Source organism: Pseudorca crassidens, chromosome 17, assembly GCF_039906515.1.
Source record: "Pseudorca crassidens isolate mPseCra1 chromosome 17, mPseCra1.hap1, whole genome shotgun sequence".
In the NCBI taxonomy this organism is placed as follows: Eukaryota; Metazoa; Chordata; class Mammalia; order Artiodactyla; family Delphinidae; genus Pseudorca; species Pseudorca crassidens.
The window spans coordinates 20,591,741-20,614,964 of record NC_090312.1 but is presented as its reverse complement, the minus strand read 5'-3'; the positions used below and the strand labels follow the sequence as shown (position 1 = coordinate 20,614,964).

Genomic DNA, 23,224 nt, shown 5'->3' with positions numbered 1-23,224 from the left:
ACATACATTCCCCCTGGATGACATCCATGAACCAACGGGTGTGTGTGAGTGAATGTGCACACACTTATGTACATATAGCTGGTACGTGTGTTTTGAGGTCTCTGGTGGAGAATTCTCTCATCTCCCTGTGACCCTCAAGCCTTCAAATGTAGCTAAACTTCCATCCTTATCCCCTTCCCCTTGGTCTCAGAGGATTTAAGGCCAGAACCTCCAATCCCCTCCCATCTCCCTCGAGACTCCACTTCATCAATAATCTCCTTTTACCCAGGATCTTCAGTCTCCCCCTTTCTCAGCATTCTTCCCCTTTAGAGGACATCTGCGATTCTAAAATTCTTCCCTTTACTTAGCACCCCAGGGTTTCCTTTTCTCTTGATCAGGCTTGTGAAAGAATATTTTACACCTGAGAGATGAGGGAAGCCTTCCCAGAAGTAGTCAGTCAGGTGTTCTTTTCCCCACTCTCCACTTCTCCCTTAACAGGTCCCATCCATTCCCAGCACTTCTGATGCAATTAACCTGACCATGACTCTCAAATTTTAAACCCAGCCCAGAGAGACCTCTCTCATGATGCTTCAGATGTAGGACTGTGACTCAACATCCCAATGTCACTGTATCACAGACCTCACACTTAACATGTTCATACTGAATCTTGGTTTTTCTACCAAAAAATATTCACTTTCTCCTGTCTTCAGTTACTCACACAGAAACTGAAGAGTCCTCCTTGACACACTCTCTCCATAAGTCACCACATCCCTCGTATCTATCACCAGAGCCAGCAAGCACTGCATTCAAAATGCTTCTCCCATCCACCTACTTCACACCTCCACTGCCATCACCCTGGTCCAAGCTACTCATCTCTGTCCCTCAGAATGTGACCAGCCCAACTGCTCTTCCTCGCTGGACCCCCGCAATCCCATTTAAAAATGTATAGGTTGGTTCAAGAGACTTCTGCTACAAAACAGAAACAGACTCACAGACTTAGAGAACGAACTTATGGTTACCTGGAGGGGAGGCATAGTTAGGGAGTTTGGGATTGAAATATATACACTGCTTTATTTAAAATAAAGAGCCAACAAGGACCTACTGTAAAAAAAAAAATGGATGGGGGACAAGAGAATGATATAGATGAGATGAGATTGGCCACGTGTTGATAATTCTTGAAGCTAATTGGTGGATTCATGGGGATTTATTATACTACTCTTTCCACTTTTGTCTATGTTGAAATTTTCCTTAATAATAAAGTAAAAAAAAAAAAAACTTTCTAATGGCTTCATTTTACACCCAGATCATTCAAAAATCTTTAACGTGGCCAACAAGGCCATTCATAATCTGTCCCCTCTGGACTTTGTATATAATGTTTCTTTGCCTGAACTGCTCTTCCCCATTCTTCACCTAACCCCTACTTATCCTTGAGGTTTTGGTTTAAATACCAACTCTTCAGATTTGATCATGTGCCTGGAATGGCAAGTATTCAACATTGTACAAACGATCTTAAAAAACTTATTGTACAAAGATCCATACGCATGTGACCCTATTTCAACTATTTTATATCAAAATTATCTGAATTTCTCTTCTAGCCTTTAAGCTTCCTAAAACAAGGGCCAGTCTATTTCATGGGGCCTCGTAGGCACTCAGCATGCATTAGTTCATGCCTCTTCCCTCAGATTTGTGGTGCGTCTCAAATAATCTCCATGAAGAACTCTGAGACGTAATTATATTCATTTCACAGACAAGGGAAATGAGGCTCAAAGGGCTATAGTCATAAAGAGTCATACAGGTGTCTACTGAAGGTCACAAAGATCATGTATCATTTAGGTCACAGGAGATTTCAAGTTTCAGGTGAACAAACCCAAAATAGATTAAGCAGTAAGGAAAATCATTATCTTTCAGGAGAGGAAGCCCAGTAATGGGAAAAGTTCGGAGTTAGCTGATTTCCAAGTTCAGCGGTGCTATCAAGGACTCTTTTTCCTCTTCCTAGTTTGCTGTCCATAACATCACCTTTATTCTAAGCGTGGGTCCCCACGTGGCACTAGAGCTACAGGCTTCTGGTTCTCAGCTAGCAATAGAGACAGCTTGATTGACCATCGTTTTCTTCCCCACATCCTCCTCCAAACTTGGATCTTTTCTCAGCGGCCCAAAGTGAATCACACACATCTGTTAGTGAACTAAAACCCTGGCAGTAGAGATAGGATTACCCTTAAACCAGCTGACCTTCACCTAAGGTCAAGTCACCAAACCACATCGCTGTTACTCAACAAGGCAGGGGTGGAATCGATGCTGGAGAACCAACCGCAATGCCCAATTCAGGCAGTGGTAGAAAAAGAACAAAACCTATGAGAGCATGAGGCTAACTACTGTTAATATCAATCAGCTTCCCCATCTCCAAAGATCAGCCTACTTACAATGAATCTTCAATTAAACATATTAAAATTGTGATTATTAAAAAGAGGTGAGCCTGTGTCGGGAGGTGGCGGATGGGCAAGGGACAGATTAGTGAGGAAAAGAAAAAAGTGTGTGTCTTTGATCTTACTCCAGCATGATTCCCAGCTGCCTTGAAATTCATGGCCTAGGAATATCACTGAGCTGCTGATAGCTTCCAGCATCTCCTGTTCTCCTCTGCCATCACCTGCCCACCCATCAGACTCTCGTACTTCCCTCACTTTTGCTCACGTTGGTCCCTCGTCCTAGAAAGTTCTACTCCACCTCAACCTTACTTCCTTCTTTGGGAAGTGAACTCCCACTCAGCCCATGTGTCTTTTCAGACTTCTTCAGCAAGCCTTCTAGGAGCTTCTGGCATCCTGGTGCTTCATCCCCTCACTCTCTGAGGATGTCTGTCTAATTGACCTGTCTGCTTCACCAACCACAGCTGCCAGCTCCACCTCCACTGCCCAGTCCAGAAACGGTCACATAATAGGCACCGGAGAAACATCTGTTCAGCTGCTGAACGAACCACCAATCTTCTGTCTTTACACAACTATGCCTTATATCAAAAGGTATCTTTTCTCTGCTAGTAAATACTAAGTGTACAAAATGTAAGATCTCTATAGACATGAGATGGGTTATGGCATTTTGACTTTCTATGCATGTCGCGTTCTTCACACATATATTTTAATCCTCCACAGCTGTTCCCTCCTCGCCTGCAAATCCTGCAGTTGATGTAGGTTTTTGTGTTTGGGTTTATTTGTTTAAAACCATTTCTGACAGGCTTTGTTTTGTTTTCCCTGAAATTTCATGCATGTCCCTGATGTTTACAAATCAAGCGACTTTTAGATGGCCTCTTACACGCTGTGACCTCCATCTCTTTGTTCATCATGTAAAAGGCGCCCCCATTTGCTTTCTCTTTTCTATCCTCATCAGTACCCTTTCTTGCTTTCACTGAAGTTATCTGTTCAATTTAATGGGCTCAGCAGCTCACAGGTCAGCTTTGAGATCTTCTTGTTTCCCTGACCTTCCCAACCAGACTTGTGCCCTGTGGATTTCTAGTTATTGAACTGACACTGCAGGCTGCTTGTGGTCTTTACCTGAAGGGCTGCCACTGTCGCTTTAATGTTAAAGTTGCTAATGGTGAGCTCTTAAAATGAGGAGTTAAAGACCAGGTTTTACAAATGTTGCTCTTTTAAAAACCTAGGGAAAATTCCTCATGCAAATACACATGTTTTAGCATTGTTTTGAGATGCCAATTCGAAGGCAGCATCTTTTTTTCATATGCGAAAACCCACTCCCTCAGAAATTGAAAACCCTTGCACATTGCTGGTGGGAATGTAAAATGGGACCGCTTCTGTGGAAAACTGCATGGCGAATTCCTCAAAAAGAAGAATTAACATAGAACTACCATTTGATACAGCAATTCAACCAAAGAATTTAAGTAGGGACTCGAACAGATATTTGTATATCCATGTTTATAGCAGCATTATTCACAATAGCCAAAAGGTGGAAAGAACCCAGATGCCCATCGATGGATAAATGGATAAACAAAATGCTGTATATATGTACTACGGAATATTATTATTAAAAAGGAATGAAATTCTGATACACGCTACACTAGGGATGAACCTTGAAGACATTATGCGAAGTGAAATAAGCCAGTTACAAAAGGACAAGTATTGTATGATTCTACTTATGAGAGGTACTTAGAACAGTCAAATTCATAGAGACAAAGTGGAACAGTGGTTACCAGGGGCTGGAGGAGAGGAGAATGGGGACCTATTGCTTAGTATGGAGTTTCAGTTTGGGTTGATGAAAAAGTTCTGGAGATGGATAGTGGTGATGGTTGCACAACAATATAAATATATTTAATGCCACTGAATCACACACTCAAGAATGGTTACAGTGGGGCTTCCCTGGTGGCGCAGAGTGGTTGAGAGTCTGCCTGCCGATGCAGGGGACACGGGTTCGTGCCCCGGTCCGGGAAGATCCCACATGCCGCGGAGCGACTGGGCCCGTGAGCCATGGCCGCTGAGCCTGCGCGTCCGGAGCCTGTGCTCCGCAACGGGAGAGGCCACAATGGTGAGAGGCCCGCGTACAGCAAAAAAAAAAAAAAAAAAAAGGATGGTTACAATGATCTATTTTGTTATAATCTACAATAAAATTTTAAAACAAAAAACCAAAATTGGACTCCCTCTCATTTCACCTCTCTATTGCCTGTTAAGTGGAAAGTTCCAAAAGTGTTTTTATTCTTCTTTCCATCATCTTATTGTGATTTTCAGGTATAACACGTTTTTTGCTTTCTTTTTAAAAAAGTATAATAGATAATAATAGCTCCATGGTATCAGATTACATTAAAATGTTCTTGGAAAGGGCATGTTCTCCAAAATGGGCCCCAGCCTGACTGGCAGAAGACATGCTTCACTTGCTGGAAGCGAGCCTGGGCCTTCCTGGCCCTGACCTCTGAGGGGTCCCATTCCGATGGGACTTAGGTCACAGTAACAGACTGTGCCTAAGTGCCAGGCTTCATTTCATCTCCAGATGATTCAAGAAGAGCTGAGGGATGTGCTGGCATCACAACATTCATTTGTAAGAACAAGTGGATCGTACTTGCCAAGAAGTCATGCAGCTTGCCAGTCCTTTCAGTCCCCACCCACGCCACACTCTCCCTGTAGTGAGACAAGGGACAGAGCCTCATTCAAGTTGAATGGCCCTTTATTCCCCGCCTCACTGTGAACAGAGATGCTGTGCAAACACCCCCAGTGGTGCCGCTCTGGCTCCTGCCCCTATGTTTCTACCAACACACAGACGCTGCATGCAGCTGCTGAGATGTCTTGTGCTTCTCTGCTTTGCCAGAATTGATCTTTTTCCATAATATACTCTTCCCTTCCCTTATTTGCATGGATAACCCTTCAGGAGATAAGAAATGCTCTTTCTTCTTTCCCCTGTGAAGCTTTAACTGATTCTGTATGCATTATAGCCTCCTAAGCAATGTTGACCACGTCTCTTTTTCTTATTAAATCTGGTGTGTGTGTGTATACACCATGAGTTGCAAGTATTTATTAACACGTCTGCCTACCCTATAACTAGGAGCCCCATGAAACAAGTGACTTCTTATTAAGCTTATTACAAGCCCAGTGCCTAGCCAAATGACTAACGTACAGTTACGCTGAATCATTGCTCACAGAATGAGCAGAGGTATCATGGAAAGATACTGATTCAATCCTACTGACTGCCATTCCCTTCTCATGAGTAGCTTAGATCTTTATTTTTCAAAAGAGCAAATAAGAGTTGCTTCCAACCTAATTGGATAATTCAAAGATATGGTAAATCATGGAACCACAGAGCTGTCCCGGAACTGCTGTTTCACTAGACTGCCTTCTGCAGAACAGACACAGTGTTATTCATCTGTGTACCTGCAAAGGCTAAGTTGCACGTATTTGGCACCTCATACATGTCGCTAAATGAATACATGACCTTAAGACACAAATATACTCCAATCCCCATCATTAGCTATTAGAATTGAGATAGAGTGTTTATCATTTCATGTATATTTCTTGCTTCTAGCTAGAGAAAAAGTTCCTGGAGGACATGGCCCTTGTTTTGTACATCTCTCATATATAATATTCACATAGCAGACACTCTCCAAATATCTGTTTAAGTAAGGGAAGTGCCTTATTCGTTAATATTCTGCATTCAAATCTGGCAGAACTCTACCCTCTAGAAGTAATCCGGGCATCACAAAAGGCCTCCCGCCCTTTGCAGGAGACACTTCTGGTGGCTAAACATTCCCAATCTCTCCTCCTTGCCGCCTCCCACAGCAGGTCTACAAAGTCAAAACTCAATTCTCCAGCCTCCCTTGCAGCTACAAGTGGCTGCTGACAGGTTCCTGCCAATGGGACCTAAACAGATGGATAAAAAGACAGTCCTGGAACTGACAAAAGAGAACAGATGTTGATACCGCCCTTCCTTCCCTCTCTCTGCCTTGAATGCTGATGTGTTAACTAGAGCTGCTATAGACCTTCTGTGACAACAGGGCTCCAAACATGAGTGAAAGCCAAGAGGCTAACAGCCACACTGGCTCTGCCATCATTGGGCTACTCTATGTTCGTAATTGCCTCCCTCTGGACTTGGGGCTCCGGGAGAGAAATAATCCTAGTTGTTAAGCCACTTTGAATCAGGTGTTCTCTACCATTCAGATGAACGTTCCAAACTAACATATAATTCCATTTTAACCAGTTACATATGATTGCTTAGCTCTTCCTCATGGAGAAAAATAAGAAAACTGAAATCCTAGCAAAATATTACAGTCTGGGTTTCGTAACTCCCATTATGACTTAGAAAGCTTACCTAAGTATAATAATAACTTAGCAAGGAAGATGTACATTAAGAATACATGTTGTTATCACGAAAATTATCATCAGAGGTAGACTCCATCCAGGTCTTCCACTGTGAAGACCTCAGGGCAAAAGTCTTAATTCATCTGGGGGCCTTTGGTGCCCAGAATACTCACAAAAACTTCTGCGCGAACGAATAAGGACGTGTTCATGAGTGTCAGGTCACTAATGTTTTAACATGAAAATAAAGCAATGTACCAGAAATGTCTCAGGAACATAAGCTTGGATTAAGCTAGTGGACAGGAAGCACAATGTCTACTTGGGTAAAGGAACCTGTCCAGTGGACATCTTCTATGGCAGCCCATGGGCCAAATCCAGCCTACCACCTGTTTACATATGCCTTGTGAGCCAAGAATAATTTTTACATTTTTAAATGGTTGGGAAAAAACCTAAAGGAATATTTTGTGACCTAAAAATATATGAAATTCAAATGTCAGTGTCGATAAATAAAGTTTTATTGGAACACAGCCATGTTATTTATATATTGTCTATGACCACTCTTTTGCTACAATGGTGGAGGTGAGTAGTGGTGACAGAGACCACGTGGTCTGCAGAGACTAAAATATTTGCTAGCTGGCCCTTTACAGAAATAAGTCTGCTGAATGAGCCCTGTCCTAGGGTAGAGTGGAACCATGTTCTGGAGGACCCTACGGTCCAAGAACCCCCTTCACTTTATCATCAAAGAAGAACTCATGGATCTTTGAGGAACTTGCCTCTGACTTATCCTGCACTCCCCCACTCCCAGGCAATTTAAATAAGCTAAATTATGTTTGATTTTATCATTTGGGTCAGGCTATGAGGAGACAGAATATGACCTCCAAACCTCTCCTTGGTCAGCTAAATGTGGTTCTGCAAATATATGTCGAAGCTTAACATTTGTAAATACAGGTTGATGTCTTTTTGTCACCATCAAAAAGAACATGGTAGCGGGGGGCGGGTGGTGGTGGGATGAACTGGGAGATTGGGACTGACATATATACACTAATATGTATAAAATGGATAACTAATAAGAACCTGTATAAAAAAATAAAATCAAATTCAAAAAAAAAGTACTTGGCATACAGCAGACCAAAAAAAAAAAAAAGACAGCTATTATTTATCCCAATGCCATCTTTTTTTAAACAAATTTATTTATTTACTTATTAAAAAAAAATAGAACATGGTAAAACACAAACTTCCAAACGGGCAATACGAAGGCATTAAAAGAGGACATGCCCATTCCCAGCCAGTCTGGAAGGGACCAGTAATAGACGCATCCCTTATTGTAACAAGAGGAGGAAGACACTCTGCTGATGAGAGAGGGAGGGAAAAAATACTGAACGTGAACAGTTGGACCCCCAACACACACTCTACTATCCTCGGCCCAACGGCAGCCTTGACAGCTACCGTGTGGTCGCCAGAGCTGGGCCTGGATGACTCCATCTCAGCCAGGTGTTCAGACCATGCGTGGCTGTGTCGGGACACTGTCTGCTCCGAGCCACCTGAAGCACACTCACTCCAGCTCATGTGTCTACAGAGATGATGTCCTCTTTGTAAAATACTTTAAGGGAACCTTCAAGTATCCCCAGAGACTACTTAAGGGTAACAACCACAGCAGATATTCACCCTTCCTACCCATGATACCTGGACTAGACAATCTAAACACAGAAGATGTTTAGATAATGCTTAACTTACACACTTCACCAGCAGTAGAGTAGGGGAAGGCTCTGGACAACCTCTAAGGCACACAGACGTTAACTCTTCTCTTTCGTGAAGAGAATACAAAGGTAGATATACTCAGAAGTTCTATGAAGCTTTAGAGGATTCAGGTATCAGACTGATAAAGAAATAGGTGGTCTACAATGGTGACTAAAACATTTGTATCCATGATACTATAAGAAACAGATTTCACATTATGAACCAGTGCCCAAGTACGTCTCTATCTATATGTATGAACTGAACCAAGTTTTCATAAAACACATGATCTACTCTGATTTTTTCCCTCATGAAAGGCTGAGTGAGTAGCCCAGACTCCCACCCTCCCCAGGCTATAATAAGGTACTCCAAAACCCACAACAGGGTGGCATCATAGAAGGCCAGGTAGAGAGCCCAGACTTTCATCTCTGTCAGCAGGTAAGGAGGCCACCTCCCCACCCCTGCAATGTCATTTGAGATATGGGGAGGCTAGACTTGCAGCCTCATCACAGCAGGCAGCCCCTCCTTCCTGGGCTGATGTTGAGGAAGACTGGTGGGAGTCAGGACTTTCACCACCTCCCAGTGATAAATAACTAACAGGCCCCACCTCCCAGGTATCAACTTCAGAGTGGGGAATGTGGATTTCAAATTCCACTTGGCCAGAGTGGCGTTAAAGAAAGCCGGCTAGGGCTTTCCCGGTGGTGCAGTGGTTAAGAATCCACCTGCCAATGCAGGGGACACGGGTTCGAGCCCTGGTCCGGGAAGATCCCACATGCCGTGGAGCAACTAAGCCCGTGAGCCACAACTACTGAGCCTGCGCTCTAGAGCCTGCGAGCTGCAACTACTGAGCCTGCGAGCCTAGAGCCTGTGCTCTGCAACAAGAGAAGCCACCGCAAGAAGCCCATGCACCGCAATGAAGAGCAGCCCCCGCTGGCCGCAACTAGAGAAAGCCTGCGCGCAGCAACACAACGCAGCCAAAAATAAATAAATAAATTTATTAAAAAAAAAGAAAGCCGGCTAAAACAGAAGGTTTAATTAAGATTCAGCATTCCATAACATAAAATGAAAATGTCCAAGTTTTGATTAAACAAACAAAAAAATAACCAAGAACCAGGAGGTTCTCACACTGAATGAGAAAAGACAAATCAATAGATGCCAACACCAAGATGACAGATCTCAGAATTATTTGACAAAGATTTTAAAGCAGGCCACATAAAAAATGCTTCAATGAGCAATTAACACACACACACACACACACACCAGAAAGCATCCGCCAAGAAAGTCTCAAAGAAATAAAAGACAAAGAGAAATGGAAATGTTAAAACTAAAAAATACCCAAAATAAAAAGCTCAGTGGACTGGTTCAAGAGCCGAATGGAGGAGACGAAGGAAGATTTCATTGGAAAGGGAAGAGGGAGCTTCCTTGGCAACGCAAGTGTTCTACGTCTTGCTCTGGTTACACAACACTATACAAGTATCAAAACTCTAACCGGAACACTTAAGATATTTGCTTTCTATTGGATATAAAATAATCTTAAAAATGTAACAAAATACAAACACTAGATATACGTTAAGAATTTACAAATGTTTTTGAACCCTGTGCTTTTAGTCGTATCCCTCTGCCCTACCCAACACACAGCTACACGTTGATTCAAGCCCAAGCTCTATACTTACTTGCTATATATATATATAAGTAGGACAAGTTATATTACCTCTTTTCCATAAAATGGAAATACTAATATTACCTTATTACTCGCCACACATTGTTATTGTATTGACAATACAAAATTAAAGTGAGATAACACATATGGGACACCTGACACCTACCACATGCTCAATGAGCAGCCATTCTCCATGTACATCCTCTGCCCTCCTCCATCACAGTGGGGCAATATTTGGCACTAACAATTTCAACAATTGTTAAATAGGCAAAATGGTAGTCATGTAACTTTAAAAGAACATAATACAGACTTGAAAAGTAGGAGTCCTAAGTGAAAAGGGAAAACGAAAGTGAAATTAAAAAAAAAAAAAAGTGAAGAAAAACCAGAAGGTAAAAAGGACAGTTTTTCAAATATATAAACAACCTTGGTGAGAGTTGAGAAATGAGGTTAGAAATAAAGATAAAAGCAAATAGCTGCACCTTGTAACATACTCTCTATGGGTGAGCTGATGGTATTCTCTGTCAAACCAAACTAATGAAAAAAAAGGGTCTCTAATTGTTTAGAAAGTCTTTACGTAGTACAATCTATTTTGGGAAGAGAGGAGGAAGTAGTACAGGATTAACATATGGAGGACATTGCATCGACTATCACTAAGGTATTAATTAGTAGAAAGAGGGAATTGGAAATTAGAAGGAGAAAAAGACTTAAGAGATACTAAGGCACTTGTTTAAGGCCACCATGAAAATGGCAAAGGGGAAATGAAAACAAGAACTCTTTCACATCACATACAATGCTGTTCCCACCACACCATGCTACTCTGGGGAATAAGGGGTTTTTTCTCTCTACATCTTAATTATTCTTTAGCCAGTAAAATCATGGGCTTTGGAGTCCAATAAATCTGGTTCTGCCACTGACTAGCTGTGTGGTCTTGGGCAACTTACTCAGCTTTAAGTTGGGGTTATCTTACCTATAAAATTGGGATAATCATAACTTTTTTACAACGCTTTAGAAAAATTAGATGAAAATGTATTTAAAGTTTTTAGTTAATGCCTGGCACCTTACTAAGTGCCCCACAAATGGGAACCACGGCAATATTACTTCCTTCACTCTTGTTAATGTCTTCACAATATTGATTTCTTCAAAAGCAAATACCATGACCCTTGGATTACACATCTGCATGCACCAGCATGCACGACTCCACTAAAAAGAAAGGGGTAACGGGTCAGTGTGGTTAGGAAAGGGAGAAGAGGATAAAAGGTCAGAAAGGCTTCAGAGAAGAAAAAGCAGCTTTAAAATTCTCTTGCAAGGGTCATCCTGGCAACTAAGGAAAAAGAGAATATTTCAGGCAGAAACATGGGTTTTCTGTCAAATCAGGGAAACATGAAAAAGGTGTGATAGGTTCCAGTCTGACTTGATGAATGTGGGTGTTCTCCTTCCCCGAGGGGGCGGAGCAAGATCTTAACATGCAATTTGTTTGCTCATATTCTCTATTCAGGGTAACGCTCAGACGAAAGGAACATTCGTGTTTTAACAAGCCTCATCCCTCATTTCACCTGATCTTCACAAATGTATTATATGCTATGTGTGTGTATATGTATGGACTTGAGTATGAATATATATACACATAAGTCAAAGATCATATTATCTAAAACATCAAAGAAGAGCTATAACAATGGGAGAAATGGACAGAATGCAATTTAAGGATTGAGAATTGGCATTTTAAAAACTTGTGATCTGAGGACTAAAAGTAGCTCAAAAGTCAATAGAGCCTTTAACAGGCATACAATTTGCCAGAGAATAATTTAAAATTTTTTTCATTTTAAAGCATCTCAAATTTACTAAGAAAATTGATAAGATGCCATCCAAATCGGTATCACAAATTGCAGCTCAATACTCCTTGGTCAACCCTTTGAAGGCACATCGTCCAATATGGGAGCCAACAGTTGCATGTGGCTATTTTAGTTTAATTATATTTAAGAACAGCTTGAAATTTAGTTCCTCAGTCACACTAGCCACATTTCTATTGCTCAACGACTATGTGTGGCTATGTCTACCATATCGGACAGTGCAGATCACTGAACATTTCCATCATTACAGAAAGTTCTATTGGATAGCACAAATTTGAAAAAAAAAATCAGTGTCTTTCTTCCTAATGTTAAAATCAATTTGTTTTGTTCTGTAAATGTTACTCGAAAAAGAACTGAGAAAACAAGAATTTGAAAATGATTTCTGGCTTTTCTATATTTGTATTAGTGATTTAAATAACCATATCTACATTTTAGGAATAAGAAAAAGATTAAATATAATGCCATAATTAGGAATATTTTTAAAACTTTGCTCTTTGAGAACGAAGATCCCTGTAACCTGTCTATTGCTCTTTCATCCACATTTCAGATACGCTTTTGTAGAATTGATGTTGTTTGGTTATTTTAGACAACTGTTAGATCTTTGAATAAACTATCCCCCAACTAGTTGCCTCTGTTGCTACAAATCAGGTTTTTTTTTCCTTTTTTAATAAGCTTTTAGAGACCCAAGATTATCTGAGAAAGACAAAGATAAATTAGGAATCAAAGATAAATCAGCTCCGGCAAAGCTCACAGTCTACTGAAATAGTGGCTCCCAAATGTCTACCCAGAGAAGAGACAGACATGAGATGAAAATTTCATTGGTCCTCAATGAAATGAAAACAGCCTCTTGTGAGTTTTCCACTGGCCATGTTTTCAGTATAAAGGCACGTCCTTATTTTCATATTGTCTTCCCTGCATTTCCTGGTGTTGACTCCTTATCTTCTATGAAATTAAATGAGAGATGGTAAGTACCACAGCATCTGTGCACATAAGTTTTAATGTCTGTGCACATAAGTTTTAACGTCAGCAAAAAAGTTATAGAAACTGAGTGTCCCCATTTTAAAAAATTACTTGTCTATGAAAGTTAGAGGATTGGATATTTCTATGATAATGACCAGAAATAAGCAGGCCAATAGTTATCTGCAGATGATATGGGGATAGGAGAGGGTGGGAATAAACGCTGCTGAAAAAGTAATGATGAGAGGCTTCAAAAATGAGAAGGGGTGCTTCTCTTGTGGCACAGTGGTTGAGTGTCCACCTGCCGATGCAGGGGACACAGGTTCGTGCCCCGGTCCGGGAAGATCCCACATGCTGCAGAGCGGCTGGGCCCGAGAGCCATGGCCGCTGAGCCTGCGAGACAGGGTTGGAAGAAGAGGTGAGGTTTGCACTCATAGATCAGGGGAAGGTGTCCAAGCAGAAGGGCCAATTTAAAAGAAAGTACAGGGACTTCTCTGGTGGCGCAGTGGTTAAGAATCTGCCTGCCAATGCAGGGGACACAGGCTCGATCCCTGGTCTGGGAAGATCCCACATGCCGTGGAGCAACTGAGCCCGTGCGCCACAACTACTGAGCCTGTGCTCTAGAGCCTGTGAGCCACAACTACTGAGCCCTTCTGCTGCAACTGCTGAAGCCCGTGCGCCTAGAGCTCGTGCTCCGCAACAAGAGAAGCCACCGCAGTTAGAAGCCCAAGCACCGTAAAGAAGAGTAGCCCCTGATTGCTGCAAAGAGAGAAAGCCCACATGCGGCAACGAAGACTCGACGCAGCCAAAAATAAATAAATAAATACACTTATCAAAAAAAAAAAAAAGTACAGATTAGGGAATTTTGGAGCATTTACAAGCAGGAACAAATTTTTAAAATCTAAAGTACATGAAAAGAAATCTTGAAGATGAGACAGGATAATCTGAGAGCAGATTATAATGAGTTTGAGGTCTTGGGTATCAGGGCAAGAGGTCTAATATTTTTTCACTAATCAGATGGAAAGTCAAGATTTTGAGCAGGGAGAAATTTAGCGAATGTTGTGTTTCAGTAACATGGATGACTATGAGATTATTTGCGTGTTGATATGCAAGCGACCTTTGAGATACAGCTTAAGTCTCATTAAAACCCTCTCCCCTATTCCAACACATACCTGTATTGCTTCATCTGAACTTCCAAAGCTTTCTTTCGTTACCCAGGGCACTGTGCTACTACTTCTTCAAGTTACTACCCAAAAGTTAGGCATCAAATAGATCATGTTCTTGTTAATTATCAACATCATTACCTGTGTCCCTTTCAATACTGGGCTCATCATAAGGGCTAAATAATGCCTGCTGCTACAAGTCAACACATACCCCCATAGCCCTTATGTCCCCACCTGTGAGTCCTAGAGCTGAACGCTGGTGGGTGTGCATGCTGTGGACATGTTAATCACATACATGCACACTGCCCTAGGAGACAATGAGCACAAAACCACAGGAGAACGGCAGACAGTGTGACTGCGTGTTAGAGAAGGGATTTATATTCCTACTTAGCTTTTCAAATCAGACTATGCTTCTAAAATATTTTAGCAGTGTCTTCATTGGTATAGATCTTCTTGGCTGGTATACAAATGAAAACAACGCTAAAGAATATACTCTGAAAGATTAGCAATTCATTTTATGGTGCTGTAAATTATTTCTAAAGATGCTTCTAGTCAGTTCTCAACATGACAGCCATTAAAACATTGTAAACACCAACTGTTACCATCTAAATCTCTCCTCAAGACTAGAGAGAAGCGGGCTGGATCAAATACATAAGGCTCAGATCAAAGAAAGTTATCAATCCAACCATTTGCCTCCCTGGCTGCTGCTATCCAAAGCCATGAGAAAGATGGTACCACTCCGATTTCATGTTTTCCAGTTTCAGCTGAACCCTCAAGCTGCCCCGTCTTCTGTCTTCTCCACACTCCTCCCATAAGTCTATTAACATGCTCAAGTCTTGCCCTGTATAATAATCCTCCCCCAACTCTGTCATTCACATATTAACCAACTTCTCCCTTTTTTCCCTTTTCCGACAGCAAGACAGTTAAAAGTACACTACTGTTTATAGTTTAGGCAGACCTATAGGGGCGCTGTTATAAGCACTAAACCTGCTAGGGTGGATCAGATTACCATCTGATAAACATTCACTCCCCTACCCTTGGAGCAGAATATGTCTCTATACAATGACTTTCGTCTTGACCATGTAAGTTAATTTGGCCAATGGTTGTGAGTGTAGGAGACGTGAGCAACAGAATTCAACATACTTATGAAGTTTTCTTTGCCCTCATATGTACTTGTTATAAGCAGAGAAAAAGCATGCCCAGAGGCTACTGCCCTTTCAATCTTGACCCTAGAATGAGACACACAGAGCAGAACTGGCCCCGAACTTGGCAGAGAGGTAGAGAGAACCAGACCCACGGGAGTCTGCCAGCCACAGCAGGATCCTGCTCTTTATCCTAAGGCCAATGGGGGGCCTTTAAAGGATGCAGCTCCTAGGGAAAGTCATCCCCATCCCATCCAGATACTGTTTGGGGTCCCTTTAATTCCTCCAGCATGCAGCATACCGCTATAGAAGCATGCAGTACAACACAATAATTGTTTATGCATTTACCACACCATCAATGCCAACTTGTCCCCCTACAATGGTAACTCTAATTCAGGCTAAAGACAATAGCGACTAAGCTCTGGTAATCAGTGAGAGCTTAGAGAAGCAGATATTTGCAATGATGGGTCTCATCCCTTTGAACACATGACATGAATATTTCCGACAGGATAAGAAAAACACACGCAAAGCTAGGGGAGCAATCCACAACAGCCATGCCAGTCTCAGGGCAGATCCTGACTGCTTGCTGTGCAGGCAGCAGAACTGAATCTGGGAAGCAGCTGGTGCTAGAGGAGGTGGCTCTGCCAGCTGCTACTAAAATAGACCAGAGAGTAGCAGGCATTTCATCAGCCATCAACCCTCTGCCCCCATGTGCATGGCTGACTCCTTGTTATTGAAGCCTCCACTTAAGCATCATCTCCTCAGTGAAGACATTCCTGACCACAAAATCTAAATAGCTTCCCAGGTAAACAACACCTCATCATTCTGTTTCGATTCTCGACACACAGCACTTGGTGCTCTCTGATGCTGAATGGTGTATGTGTTTACTGTCTGACTCCATCAACGAAAAATCGTAAGTCGTGAGAAGAAGGGGCCTTGCCTATGTCATTGTTATAACCCTACCACAGGGCCTGGTACATGGGCAGCACTTGGTAACTGTTAAATGAATGAATGAGAACGGGATGTCCTCTTTTACACACATCCTTCCCTTTGGTATGTTTTCCTCTGCAAGGCTGCTGCAAATGTTCCTGTTTAACAGTCATCTTCGAAGTCCACAAACATATGCAAGGTTTAATGTGTATTGTGTCTCTTCATTTTTCTGAGTAAAGAAACCCTAGCTTTCATTAGACAATCAAAAGATCCATACCTGCTATGGGGCTAAATTGTCCCCTCACAACCACCAAAATAAATCATATGTTGATATCTTAACCCCTGATGTGACTATATTTGGAGACAGGACCTTGAAAAAGGTAATTAAGGTTAAATGAGACCATAAGGGTGGGCCTCAATCCAATATAACTGGCATCCTTATAAAAAGAGAAAAAGACTGGAGGGATGGGTATGTACACAAAAAAAGGCAATCTGCAAACCCAGGAGAAAGGTCTCGAGAGAGAAGCCAAACCTGCCGACAACCTTGACCTTGGGCTTCTAGCCTTCAGAACTGTGAGAAATTTCTGTTGTTTAAGATATCCGGTCTGTGGCATTTTGTGATGACAGCCCTAGGACTCTAATACAATATCCCTGTAAAGTTGAGAACATCAATAAGAAGCTCCCATTTATTTGAGCAACTAAGTAGTCTATACTCCTTTCATATATCACCTCATTTCTTCATCCCCCTAATCCTGCTGAATGAATAGAATTGCTCCCATTCCACAGACCAGTAAATAAAGTCAGGACCTAAACCCAGTCAATAGTTCATCTTAGCTGCACACTAGAATCACCTGGAGAATGTGTAAAATCACTCTTACCTGGCCAACCAGGAGAGATCCCAAGTTAATTGGTTCTCAGAGAGCCCAGGCATCTGGTACTTCTAATGATTAGCCAGAATTAAGAACCACTGAGTAAGGCAATCACAATCTCCAAAACCTTGTGACACTCTGGTTATGGGCCTCCCCAGGTTCTAACGGCAACGACTACTGCTGGACTGTCAAAGGGCTCGCGCTCGTGGTACGCTCCGTGAATCTTGGTTATTTTGTCTCAGTCCACCTCCAATCGCCCTGTTTCCACAACAGCCCACTATTTGCCTGGGGGTAATGCCCTCCCCCTCATATCATTCCTTATGGTTCAGGTGGGATTTTGCCAATTCCTGAGCATAAGCACAGGCACTGGTCCTAAACCCAGCAGCACTTTCCATTATCCCTATCACATGACCTATGCTGTCCAGTCAGAGAGACCTCTGCACTTGTGTGGGAAAAGATGGGTCCCCAGGAGGCTATGAGGCGGGAACTGCTATGCAGTCCTGACCTCTCAAGATGAAAGCCTGCCTGTGAATAGGGCTAACACAGCAGCAGAGGAGCCAACAGAAAGAAATGGAGTTCAGGTGACACAACTAGAGACCTAACCCTGGGAAAGGTTTCATCTATAGAGATCTACACCCAGGCTTCTTAGTCGGGTGAGCCAACATATAGCCTCTTCGTACTCAAGACTGGCTGAGTTGAGTTGGGTTTTCCGAGATTGCAATTCATATCGTGTGTGTCATGTCAAACAAACACCTAACCTCATGACTAGAAGGGTCTTCAGATATCAGTGGAGTGGTTTTCTAACTTTGTGTGTTGGGTGAGGAATTTGGATTTTATCCTGAGTTCAGCAAGATGCTCCTCAAGGGTTTTAAGCCAGCAAACTGGTGTTTCAAGATTTTTCTAAAAAAATTATACCATTTCTGTATGCAATACATTTGGAAGGCTCAAAACTGGGGTCAAGAAAGTTAGACGACAGGCTCTTGGGCTCTCCTGGTGAGAAGAGATGAAGACCTAAGGTAGGACAAACGTAGTGAAAATGAGAGGACATGGGTTTGTAAATCATTCAGATCAGGGGTTGACTAGATTTTTCTATCAGGGGCCAGATAGTAAGTATTTGCAGCTTTGCGAACCAGTGTTGCAACTGCCCAACACGGCCACTGGAGTACAAAAGCAGCAATAGATACATAAACTAATGACCATAACTCTGTCCTAATAAAAGTTTATTTAAGGAAATGGATGGCCGTTTGCCAAACCCTGACTTAGACGGTAAAAAGGGTCAAACTCAGTAATTGACTGGATGTGAGGAAGGAGGGAAAGGAAGAGTCAAAGCACTGCAGCTACTGGGTTTGAGGATCTTTATGTTCTTCGTGTTTGGCCCCAGAATCATAAATTCATTGAGTCGTTGAGTGTCAGAGGATAGAAACTCATTAAAATTATACAGTTTAACCACCTCATTTTAGTGGTTATGATATTGAGGGCAGGTGCCTCTGATGTAGCAGCTAGTTAGCAGTGCAGGCAGGACCAGAATTTCTAACTGGTTTCAGTCATGCCTCAACTGTACTGCACTCCTCTCTTCTGTGCCTCTAGATAAAAAAATTTCCCTCTCTGCCTTAAGACCACCATGTTATATGTAATAAAAATTATCATCTAGTTAATAAGTAATACTAGACATCTATGATATGTCCCAGGTCCACTGAGAGACTGTCTCCCCTCTAGAAACCTTAAAATCTTTTCTTTGTTATACATTTTCCCCAAGCCATTTTTATGCTTCTGATTTTTTTTTAGATCTGATATTTTTTTTAAGTGGTTGTTAAACATACGTCATACTGCTCTGCTCTAAGGATTATTCACTTTCTAAGCTGAACAATGTTTTATGTTAAAAGCATATAAAGAATTTATTCAAGCCAAGAACTAAAGCACTGCTTATTCAGCCTCATGACAGGAAAAGAATAAATCACAGACATGCATTATCAGAATATAACCACAGTTGACTCCAATTGAAGACCAAAAAATCCTACTAAAAGCCAAGTAAAATGCCTTATGCCTGCCATGCAAAACCAAAAACCATACAAAGAAAAAGGCTAGAAGAAAATATGCCAAATACTAACAGTGGCTGTCTTTTGAAGTTGGGTCCATGGATAATTTTTTCTTTCTACTTTCCAAAGGGTATACATAATAAGTATGTAATTATTTTAAAAGGTTAATTTGAAAGGTAAGGAAATGTTGCTATGTTGCATTTTTTTAAATTCTTGAATTTCTAATAGTATCTTGCTCTAGGATAGTAACATAATGTGGTAAATTATGCAAAAAATTTTAAAAAGCTTTAGGCTTGCAACAAACTATGCTTTTAGGTCTAAAGAGCTGATAAAGCTTTATAACTGGATAAATTATTTTTTCCTTCATGCCTATTGAATGATTCTTCTTTTAGTATTTCCAGACACCATATTCTCCTATTATCCTATTTTCCTATACAGTTCCCTTTTTTTCTCATCTCCTGACAAACCCAATGTGGTTGGCCAACTGAGTCTAATTTCAAGTTTTTCTGAACAATTATCTTTAAACACAATTGCTGGCTTCCCTGGTGGCGCAGTGGTTAAGAATCCGCCAGCCAATGCAGGGGACACGGGTTCGAGCCCTGGTCTGGGAAGATCCCACACGCCGTGGAGCAACTAAGCCCGTGCACCACAACTACTGAGCCCGCGCTCTAGAGCCCGCGAGCCACAACTACTGAGCCCGCGCTCTAGAGCCCGCGAGCCACAACTACTGAGCCCGCACGCCCCGAGCCTGTGCTCCGCAACAAGAGAAGCCACCGCAGTGAGAAGCACCGCACCGCAACGAAGAGCAGCTCCCACTCGCCGCAACTAGAGAAAGCCCATGTGCAGCAACGAAGACCCAACACAGCCAAAAATAAATAAATAAATAATTTTTAAAAAATATTAAAAAAATAAACACAATTGCCTATTCTCCTTAGGAGCGAGGTCTTGCTCCCTTCTTGCTTCTTTCAGGGACTCTTGATCCTACTGGTGGCTCTCTGAGACCAGGAACACAGATGTCAAAACGAAGGACAAAGGCATTATCAGAGAGCAAGTGGCCATGCCAATAGGTGAGTCCTTTTGGTTCAACAGTTGGCTCTTCATAAAGGCCAGCTCAGCATCATCCAGCTCTCCTCAATCTCCACCCCAGTGATGAAGAACTGGTGGGAAGATGCAGAGAGAAAGAGCGGAGAAAAAGCTAGTCAGGATAGAAAGAGGCAGCTGTGGGTGACCTGTGGGGACATCTCTCCACTCTAAGTTCAAAAAGACCCAGTCAGCAGAAAAGAGCAGATGGGAAAGTCTCTAGGAAGCAGTCAGCAGAATGTGTGCTTAAATCAAGTTCCAAAATGCCGCCATCTCAACACACAAGTATCAGCAAGGTCCTAAGAGGAGCAGCTCTGTTAACCCAGCCAGCACTTTTCCACTTGCCCTTTTTCAGGCCAATTTATGGTTGGTGCCACTTCAACACCAACTCCTGATCTCAAATATAAAATATACTCTTGCCCCAAGAAGTTCCGTAAACAGGAAACCCTCTCTTTTGGGGTTGAATCTATGTTGGTTTGCGTGATTGCCTTGGTCAAATCTGAAGACTACACATGCACTACAACACTAGGATGAAAGTTAGAACATATAGGCTTTTTCCTACATCCTATCATACATTGTTCTAAAAGCCTGATGTGCTGAGCGAAATATGAATTCATCCAACAATTGTTTTCTGAGCATCTACTTTGCACCAGGTATTTTTCCAGGTGCTCAAATACATCCATGAAAAAACAAAGATGACAACCGTAGTGGAGGGAAATTTCTGGTTAAAAGAATCCTCTTCAGAGATGGAAATTACTAGAAAATCTACATTTAGATTGCTAACTTTCTTAAAAATAATAAAATATAACCAGACATTGAACCTGATCTGGAAGTTAATGAGTATCAAGGCATATACACAGCAATCATATATTGGAGTTTGAATATTGGGTCTTCTGAATAATTAACCAGCCCAAAAAAAAAAAAAAAAAAAAAAAAGACTTAAAAATCCTGACATAAGACGACCCACTCCCTTGTCCTAAAAAATATCCAGCCAGTTCATCTTATAATGAAAACCATGAATGACAGGCCTAATTTATACACAGAGAACTTTCTAATTTTTTTTTTAATGTGGGCTATGTGGGCAGAGAGCCTAATATCTACAAACATCTGACAACATCTAACCAAAAAAGACCAGAATGAATAGAAAGAAAAACATCCTGGAAGAAATACAGAGAGTGAGGTAAACCTCTATTGAAAAAATTAAAATGTTAGCACTAACTAATATATTTTCATATTTTATTGAGGATATTACATCCACAAAATAAGATTAGGATGCTGTAGAAACTTCAGGAAGCCAAAAAAATCTCTGGAAAAGTTAAAAATGATAGTAGAAACTGTAAATGCCACAGAAATTTGAAAGATAAAATTAATCTACCAGAAAACAGAACAAAAAGAACAGAGATGAGAAAAAGAGAGACTTCAAAAATAAGAACCAGTCCAGGAACTTCATCATCTCAAAAACAGCAGCCAGAGAAATAAAGAACAGAATGAATTGAATAAAAGGAAATCCAACAAATAATTCAAAAAAGTTCTCAGAAATGAATGACGTTTCCACTTTGAAAAACCACTAAATACACAATGCAATGGAAACACGTAGACTCACACCAAAGCGCATTCTCATGAAATTTCTCAACACTAGGGATAAAAAGATTAAATAATTTCAAGAAAAAAATGCATATTTCATACCAATGATCAAGAATCAGAAGGCTTCAGATTTCTCAAAACTGGAAACTAGAAGATATTAGAGGCTTCAAAATTGTGAGGAGGGCTTCCCTGGTGGCGCAGTGGTTGAGAGTCTGCCTGCCGATGCAGGGGACACGGGTTCGAGCCCTGGTCCGGGAAGATCCCACACGCCGTGGAGCAACTAAGCCCGTGAGCCACAACTACTGAGCCCGCGCGCCTCGAGCCTGTGCTCTGCAACAAGAGAAGCCACCGCAGTGAGAAGTACGCGCACCGCAACGAAGAGCAGCCCCTACTCGCCGCAACTAGAGAAAGCCCGCGCACAGCAACGAAGACCCAACACAGCCAAAAATAAATTAATTAATTTAAAAAAATATTTAAAAAATAGCTGATTCACTTTGCTGTACAGCAGAAACACAACATTGTAAAGCAACTATACTCCAGTAAAAATAAAAAAAGATTAAAGAGTAAGAAATACAGCTTTAAGTATATTACTTAAAGTTATAAAAGTTAACCAATAAAAAGGAAAAAAAAAAAGAATAAAAATGGCTGAACTGCTTCCACTGTATAAGAAGAAGAAAACATCAATGAAACATTAGGGAATAACTAGACAGACTAACATTAGGGAATAACTAGACAGACCAAACTAAAACTCCAGAAGAAAAGGATGGGTAGAAAACTTTGTTAAAGGAACATACTGAAATTTACAAGTATAAAATGCCTTGGCAATAATCAAATAAAAGTAGTGCACATGAATCAATAAACTGTAATAGAAGTTGATGGGCATAACTAAAGAAACTTTTACAAGTGTGAGTTCTACAATTAACTTTGATCCTGTCCTCATCTTGCACAGACCTCTCATGCCATCTAATACACATACACATTTCATTATAAAAGGGAAGTGTTTTCTATGGCTCTGACCTTGACAATGACCATCAACAAGTTACAGGAACAGAGCTGATAGAATGTGATGATACCTTGTGAAACATGGGCAGAGTTATGTATTTGTTGCCCTCGCAAGGGCTCCCATCATCGCCCTCATTAGTGCTGTATCTAAAGAGAATGAGATTGATCACTGTGCTTACATTTTTTTAAGAAGGAGGAGGGAGAATAAAATGCATTAATATTTTATCAAGAATTAAACAGCGGGCTTCCCTGGTGGTACAGTGGTTGAGAGTCCGCCTGCCGATGCAGGAGACATGGGTTCGTGCCCCGGTCCGGGAGGATCCCACGTGCCACGGGGCGGCTGGGCCTGTGAGCCATGGCCACTGAGCCTGCGCGTCTGGAGCCTGTGCTCCGCAAAGGGAGAGGCCACAGCGGTGAGAGGCCCGTGTACCGAAAAAATAAATAAATAAATAAAGAGCAACC

The 23,224-nt window shown here is 41.6% G+C and overlaps 1 protein-coding gene across 4 annotated transcripts in view; it reads right to left on the bottom strand.

Annotated features, from left to right (window-relative positions):
- Window positions 1–23,224, bottom strand: part of SAMD12 (sterile alpha motif domain containing 12) — a 456,644-nt gene that overhangs the window by 419,610 nt on the left and 13,810 nt on the right. The gene's annotated exons all lie outside the window — the stretch shown is intronic.